Raw genomic sequence first — 8,591 nt, forward strand, 5'->3', positions numbered from 1 at the left:
CTCAACATGAAACAATTTCATTGATTTTACTGAGTTACAGTTCATGTGAGGAAATCAGTCAATTGAAATAAATTAATTGTCCCTAATCTATGGATTTCACGACTGGGAATACAGATATGCATCTGTTGGTCACAGACAGGCCTCAGGATCTCTTCACGGTATTTTTGTGCATTCAAATTTACATCAATAAAATACAATTTTGTACGTAGCTGATGCCTGCCCATACCATAACCTCACCGCCACCATGCGTGTACTCTGTTCACAACATTGACATCAGCAAACCACTCACCCACACAACGCCATACACGTGGTCTGCGGTTGTGAGGCCGGTTGGACATACTGCCAAATTCTCTCAAATGACGTTAGAGGTGGCTTATGGTAGAGAAATTAACATTCAATTCTCTGGCAACAGATCTGGTGGACATGCCTGCAGTCAGTATGGCAATTGCAAGCTCCCTGAAAACTTGAAACATCTGTGGCATTGTGTTGTGTGACAAAACTGCACATTTTAGAGTGATATGCCACACCTGTCAGGTGGATGGATTATCTTGGCATAGGAAAAATGCTCATTAACAGGGATGCAAACAAATTTGTGCACAGTGGTGGAAAAAGTACCCAATTGTCATACTTTAATAAAAGTATAGATACTTTAACAGAAAGTTACTCAAGTAAAAGGGAATGTCACAGAGTAAAATACTACTTGAGAAAAAGTCTAAAAGTATTTGGTTTAAAATATACTTAAGTATCAAAAGTTAATGTAATTGCTAAAATATAGATAAGTATCAAAGTAAAAGTGTAAATCTTTTCAAACTCCTTATATTTAGCAAAGCAGACGGCACCGTTTTCTTGTTTTTAAAATGGACGGATAGCCAGGGGCACACTCCAGCACTCAGACATTATTCACAAAAGATTCATGTGTTTAGTGAGTCCGCCAGATCAGAGGCAGTAGGGATGACCACGTATTCTCTTGATACAGTTGAAGTCGGAAGATTACATTCACCTTAGCCAAATACATTTAAAATCAGTTTTTCACAATTCCTGACATTTAATCCTAGTAAAAATTCCTTATCTTAGGTCAGTTAGGATCACCACTTTATTTTAAGAATGTCACGTCCTGGCCAGTATAAGGTTAATTGGTATTGTAGTTTGGTCAGGACGTGGCAGAGGGTATTTGTTTTATGTGGTTCGGGGTGGTGTTTTGGAAAATAGGGTGTTTGATTTAGTATTTCCGGGTTTTTGGTTTATGGTCTGTGTTTATGTATTTCTATGTGTTATCTAGTTAGTTGTATGTCTATGTTTGGTTAATTGGGGTGGACTTCCAATTGAAGGCAGCTGTGTGGTGTTGCCTTTGATTGGAAGTCCTATATTAGTTGGGTGTGTTTGTTTGTCTAATTGTGGGAGATTGTCTTTGGATTGCTGTGTTGCCTTCAAGGCTGTCATTTTGTCGTTCATCGTTTTGTTTATTTTGTTGTATACGTGTTTGTTTGGTTTTTCCTTCTTTTCCGTTAAATAAAGAAGATGAGTATACACATACCTGCTGCGTTTTGGTCCGCCATTTCTAACGACGAGTGTGACAAAGAATGCGAAATGTCAGAATAATAGTAGAGAAAATTATTTATTTCAGCTTTTATATCTTTCATCACATTCACAGTGGGTCAGAAGTTTACATACACTCAATTAGTATTTGGTAGCATTACCTTTAAATTGTTAAACTTGGATCAAACATTTTCGGGTAGCCTTCCACAAATTTTCTATGGGATTGAGGTCAGGGCATTGTGATGGCCACTCCAATACCTTGACTTTGTTGTCCTTAAGCCATTTTGCCACAACATTGGAAGTATGCTTGGGGTCATTGTCCATTTGAAGACCCATTTGCAACCAAGCTTTAACTTCCTGACTGATGTCTTGAGATGTTGCTTCAATATATCCACATCATTTTCCATCCTCATGATGCCATCTATTTTGTGAAGTGCACCAGTCCCTCCTGCAGCAAAGCACCCCCACAACATGATGCTGCCACCCCCGTGCTTCACGGTTGGGATGGTGTTCTTCGGCTTGCAAGTCTCCCCCTTTTTTCTCCAAACATAATGATGGTCATTATGGCCAAACAGTTCTATTTTTGTTTCATCAGACCAGAGGACATTTTTCCAAAAAGTACGATCTTTGTCCTCATGTGCAGTTGCAAACCATAGTCTGGCTTTTTTATGGCAGTTTTGGAGCAGTGGCTTCTTTCTTGCTGAGTGGCCTTTCAGGTTATGTCGATATAGGACTTGTTTTCCTGTGGATATAGATACTTTTGAACCTGTTTCCTCCAGCATCTTCACAAGGTCCTTTGCTGTTGTTCTGGGATTGATTTGCACTTTTCGCAGAAAAATATGTTCATTTCTAGGAGACAGAACGCATCTCCTTCCTGAGCGGTATGACTGCTGCGTGGTCCCTGTTTGCACAGGTGAACGTGGTACCCTCAGGCATTTGGAAATTGCTCCCAAGGATGAACCAGACTTGTGGAGGTCTACAATTTTCTTCTGTAGTCTTGGCTGATTTCTTTTGATTTTCGCATGATGTCAAGCAAAGAGGAACTGAGTTTGAAGGTAGGCCTTGAAATACATCCACAGGTACACCTCCAATTGACTCAAATGATGTCAATTAGCCTATCAGAAGCTTCTAAAGCCATGACATCATTTTCTGGAATTTTCCAAGCTGTTTAAAGACACAGTCAACTTAGTGTAAGTAAACTTCTGACCCACTGGAATTTCTGTGAAATAATCTGTCTGTAAACAATTGTTGGAAAACTTAATTTTGCCATGCACAAGGTAGATGTCCTAGCTGTCTTGCCAAAACTATAGTTTGTTAAGAAGAAATGTGTGGAGTGGTTGAAAAACAAGTTTTAACCTCTATGGGCTAGGTGGGACGCTTGCGTCCCACCTACTCAACAGCCAGTTGAATCCTGTGGCGCGTTATTCAAATCCTTAGATATGCTATTACTTAAATTTTTCAAAAATATGACTATTTTACACCATTTTAAAGATAAGACTCTCGTTAATCTAACCACACTGTCCGATTTCAAAAAGGCTTTACAACGAAAGCAAAACATTAGATTATGTCAGCAGAGTCCCCAGCCAGAAATAATCAGACACCCATTTTTCAAGCTAGCATATAATGTCACATAAACCCAAACCACAGCTAAATGTAGCACTAACCTTTGATGATCTTCAACAGATGACAACCCTAGGACATTATGTTATACAATACATGCATGTTTTGTTCAATCAAGTTCATATTTATATCAAAAACCAGCTTTTTACATTAGCATGTGACTAGCATGTGACTAGCATTCCCACCGAACACTGCCGGTGAATTTACTAAATTACTCACGATAAACGTTCACAAAAAGCATAACAATTATTTTAAGAATTATAGATACAGAACTCCTCTATGCACTCGATATGTCCGATTTTAAAATAGCTTTTCGGTGAAAGCACATTTTGCAATATTCTCAGTAGATAGCCCGGCATCACAGGGCTAGCTATTTAGACACCCAGCAAGTTTAGCACTCATCAAAGTCAGATTTACTATAAGAAAAATGTTATTACCTTTGTTGTCTTCGTCAGAATGCACTCCCAGGACTTCTACTTCAATAACAAATGTTGGTTTGGTCCAAAATAATCCATCGTTATATCCAAACAGCGGTGTTTTGTTCGTGCGTTCTAGACACTATCCTAAAGGGTAAATAAGGGTGACGAGCATGGCGCAATTCGTGACAAAAGAATTCTAAATATTCCATTACCGTACTTCGAAGCATGTCAACCGCTGTTTAAAATCAATTTTTATGCCATTTTTCTCATAAAAAAGCGATAATATTCCGACCGGGAATCTGCGTTTAGATAAACAGACAAAGGAAAAGAAAGCATTCGGTCGAAGCGGGCATGCGCCTAAGCCCATAGTACTCTGAGTGGCCACTTGCCAAAAGCGATAAAGTGTTTCAGCCAGAGCCTGCCTCGATATCGTTCAACTTTTTCCCGGGCTCTGAGACCCTATGGAAGACGTAGGAAGTGTCACGTTATTGCACAGATCCTGAGTCTTCAATAAAAAGAGCCAAGATGAAACACTACTTCTCAGACAGGCCACTTCCTGCTTGAAATCTTCTCAGGTTTTGGCCTGCCATAGGAGTTCTGTTATACTCACAGACACCATTCAAACAGTTTTAGAAGCTTTAGGGTGTTTCCTATCCAAAGCCAATAATTATATGCATATTCTAGTTACTGGGCAGGAGTAGTAACCAGATTAAATCGGGTACGTTTTTTATCCAGCCGTGTCAATACTGCCCCCTAGCCCTAATGACTCCAACCTAAGTGTATGTAAACTTCTGACTTCAACTGTATGTGCATGAATTGGATAGTTTTTCTGTCCCTTTTAGAATTCAAAATGTAACGAGTACTTTGGGTTGTTAGGAAAAATGTATGTAGGAAAAAGTATAATATTTCTTTTGAAATGTTGTGAAGTAAATGTAAAAGTTGTCAAAAATATAAATAGTAAGGTAAAGTACAGATACCCCAAAAATGACTTAAGTAGTACTTTAAAGTATTTTTCCTTAAGTGCAGTACTTCAAAATTTGAGAGAAATAAGCTTTTTGTGCTCATGAAACATGGGACCATCACTTTACATGTTGAATTTATATTTGTGTTCAGTGTATTATCATTTTGACTAAGCTAACATATGGAATTGTGTTAAGATGGTCATACCATGGATCATTTAGCTATTTAATTTGGAGTTTTAGGATCCCTTTACCATGTTTTGAGGCTATACAGTGTGTGTTTACATTTACTTTGTTTACAAACATTGGAGTAAACAAGCTTATATGTTGGGTTCTGATGGGATATGACAGTTGAACTAAGCTCTTGAGGCATTTATGAGTTATATTCTTCAAAAATCAATGGGTGCATATCATTAATTTCTAAGTTCAACAATGGATGAAGCAACTGCAGATCACAAATATTAGGTTTATGACATACTGTACTGTTCAAGTACTGTTCAAGTGCAATGTCTAAGTCTGCATTATTGGTTTTAGAGCAATTTTTTGCCCTGGTCATGAACAAGGTCCAGAGGGCCGCTCTGAAAATGGTATATATTTCCAAACCGCCAAAATTTGATAAAAATAGTCCTCTTTCCATCGTTTTTGGAATTTTCTATGCTCCATTACTGTCTAGCTTTCATTTCGCTGATTATTAGTGAGATAGACATAGTCAAGAAACTGTATGAATGTTGTTCCATTATTATTTCTACACAGTTTCCATTAGTTTCTTTAGGAATTTGAAGGTAGATTGAGTTAGTTAACCCCCCCCCCCCCACAGTAAATCTACATATTAAAAAATGTTTTATTCAAACCACCCGCAGGTCCGGATCCTAAGACTCTAAGGCACCCCTGTCTTCGAGTAATATTTAAACTATGACGTTTCCTGTGGCTTGGATGCCACAGGGTAGGAAGCCTGCCACAAGCAGTTGGAAGATTCATAACTGGCAAAACATTGCCTTATTTGGATGACTTACACTCACACCGCACATATCTGCCAGCAGTGACCGCTCGCTTAACTTTCCATTCCTTCTTCCCTAAACTGCAGACAGGTGTGTGTTCAATGTGTGCATGTGCCTGTGTTTGGACGGGGAGTGACGTGCCTGTGTGTGAAAATAGTCAGGTATCCATTCTACTACTACGCAGCCAGCCTGGGTTTCAGGATCAGAATCTTTATTCTTGGACCTTATTTGTCAAGTCTGCGTCGACGCACCCGTCGCCCTGCTACCTCTGCCGTCATCAAGGAGATTACTGCAGGTGATTTACAGCCTGCGTCAGCCATATTACTCACACACACACATACCATATAACCCCTTTATTCTACACAGACAGATGGTCACACCTACTTGACCTCTGCCTACATGGACCGTAAATAATCACACAGCTAACAAATGGAGCTATTTTCTGACCTTGCAAGTATTTAAATTACAATCGCTATTTGTGGGTCACTCCACTAGCTGTCTCTATCTCCAGCCTCACTTGCCAAGGATCAAGGACAGGGGCCCGGGGCCAGTGGGTCATAAGCTCCACAAAAAGATATATGTGCCCCCAGGAATGATAATAATAATGTGTGTATGCAAGCATCTGTTAAATATGCCACCAGGATTACTGGTACAGTAACAGAGCCACAGCTGTAGCTTCTAGCCAGTAGCCAGATAGGGAAACTACATACGTGTGGGTCACCACATGTAACATATGAAATAATAACAGCTGGGACAGAATATGGGATGGCTTCCTTGGCATGCGTGATCTTAAAATGTGGTGTGTTTGAGACTGATCTACTACAGTATATCTATAGAGATATGTTTTATATAGACAATTCATTTTAGATAGAGAAACTGTTATTAGATGGATAACAATTGCCATCATACTGACGTCAACATTGTTCTTGGATAAAAGGAATGTTAATGATTACTAGCAGGCGTTGCTAGCAACAAAACAACCACATCATATATGAATCATCGGAACCTGATTATTTGGATATTATTTTGTGCAGACCCCTGCTAAAGAGTAGCACCATTGTATAAGAGTGAAGTGAGAAATAATGTCCTCTAAATTCAATATAATGAGTGACATCCCTTTAAAATATGTTTTCTTCATCTTCTCCTTCATCATTTGGCTTTCTTGTTTGTTTAAACTGTGTCCATTATAGTCCACTGGTTCCAGGAGTCCCTGTCATGCCAAGGTGAGTACGACAGTTATATTGCACTTTGTATTGTTATTGAGGATAGAAATTTGGCACACTCCTTTTTTTTATTCTGGCTATGGGATACTTAGAGATGATGTTTGCATTGACTGGTTTCTCAATGCAAACAACATCATTTCCATCTTCTACTGCACTTTTGTTGTGTATACAATACCTTAGCAGTCAATGTTTCTTTTGCCTATACTGTACAATTTGATTGCAGAAAAAGCTGTCTTTCTATAAAATTAAATTATTACTGAACAACAATATAAATGCAACATGTAACAATTTCAATGATTTTACTTAGTTACAGTTCATGTAAGGAAATTGAAATAAATTGAAATCATTTACTGAAATAAATGTATTGAATTTATTGAAATAAATTCATTAGGCCCTAATCTATAGATTTCACATGACTGGGCAAGGATGGCATAGACCAGCTATGGGTGAGCCTGGGAGGGCATAGACCCACCCACTTGGGAGCCAGGCCCAGCCACTGGGGAGCCAGGCCCAGCCAATCAGAATGAGTTTTTCCCCACTAAAGGGCTTTATTACAGACAGAAGTACTCCTCATTTTCATCAGCTGTCTGGGTGGCTGGTCTCAGATGATCCCACAGGTGGTTACATGTGGTCTGAGGTTGTGAGGCCGGTTGGACGTACTACAAAATTCTCTAAAACGACGTTGGAGGCGACGTATGGTAGAGAAATGAGCATTCAATTTTCTGGCAACAGCTCTGGCGGACATTCATGCAGTCAGCATGCCAATTGCACACTCCTTCAAAACTTGAGACATCTGTGGCTGTCACACCTGCTCCCGCTCCACCTCCCTGGCACTCGAAGGCGACAGGCTCCCCAGCATTACACACTCCTGCCACCATCATTATGCACACCTGCCTTCCCCTCATCACATGCATCAATGATTATTGGACTCACCTAGACTCAATCACCTATGTCATTACCTCCCCTATATCTGTCGGTTCCCCCTCTCTGTTCCCCGCTTCAGCATTACTGTTTGCATGTCTTTGTATAGCCGTGTGCTGACGCTGTTCCTGTCCTGTTACCTGTATGTTCCAGATTAAATGTTGACTCCCCGTATCTGCTTCTCATCTCCAGCGTCGGTCTTTACAGTGGCGTTGTGTTGTGTGACAAAACTGCACATTTTAGAGTGACCTTTTATTGTCCCCAGCACACGGTGCACCTGTGTAATGATCATGCTGTTTAATTAGCTTCTTGTTATGCCACACCTGTCAGGTGGATGGATTATCTTGGCAAAGGAGAAATGTTCACTAACAGGAATGTAAACAAATTTGTGCACAAAATCTGGGAGAAATAAGCTTTTTGTACGTATGGAAAAAGTCTGGGATCTTTTATTTCAGCTCATGAAACATGACACCAGCACTTTACATGTTGTGTTTATATTTTTGTTCAGTATTTATTATGATAAAAGGTTGGAAAGGTTGGATAGTTCAAAATGGAGTGAAAAAGCACCTCTAGATGATCATATAAATGCCCACAACTCTGAGTTTAAGTATTGCATTTCCAGTATAGTAACGTGACATGAATGAAGCGACTGTCGCGTAGATCTCTCTCTCTCTCAATGTCTGTGTGTGAGTGAGTGAGTGAGTGAGTGAGTGAGTGAGATGGTTGTATGGGGCAGGCAGCCTGACTCTGCGCTCCACTGTTCCAGCTCATTACCTGTGATTAATCGGCCTGCATGCTTTCCCATGGTCCCCTCTGCCTCTTGGAAAGAGAGCTCAATTTAGAGGGCACAGGGAGTTTGTCCACTGCTACAGACAGCTGGGTTGGGGTCAATTCAAATTGATGTCAGCCTATTCA

At 39.9% G+C, this 8,591-nt stretch overlaps 1 long non-coding RNA gene across 1 annotated transcript; it reads left to right on the forward strand.

Moving 5' to 3' along the window:
* The first annotated feature begins 5,491 nt into the window (after positions 1-5,491).
* Positions 5,492-7,850, forward strand: LOC123726625 (uncharacterized). Its single transcript, XR_006758685.2, has 3 exons — positions 5,492-5,827; positions 6,723-6,755; positions 7,161-7,850. It is a non-coding gene; the product is annotated as an uncharacterized LOC123726625 (long non-coding RNA).
* Positions 7,851-8,591: the final 741 nt, after the last annotated feature.

The sequence above is a fragment of the Salmo salar genome, chromosome 14 (genome assembly GCF_965601325.2).
Source record: "Salmo salar chromosome 14, fSalSal1, whole genome shotgun sequence".
NCBI classification, from domain to species: domain Eukaryota; kingdom Metazoa; phylum Chordata; class Actinopteri; order Salmoniformes; family Salmonidae; genus Salmo; species Salmo salar.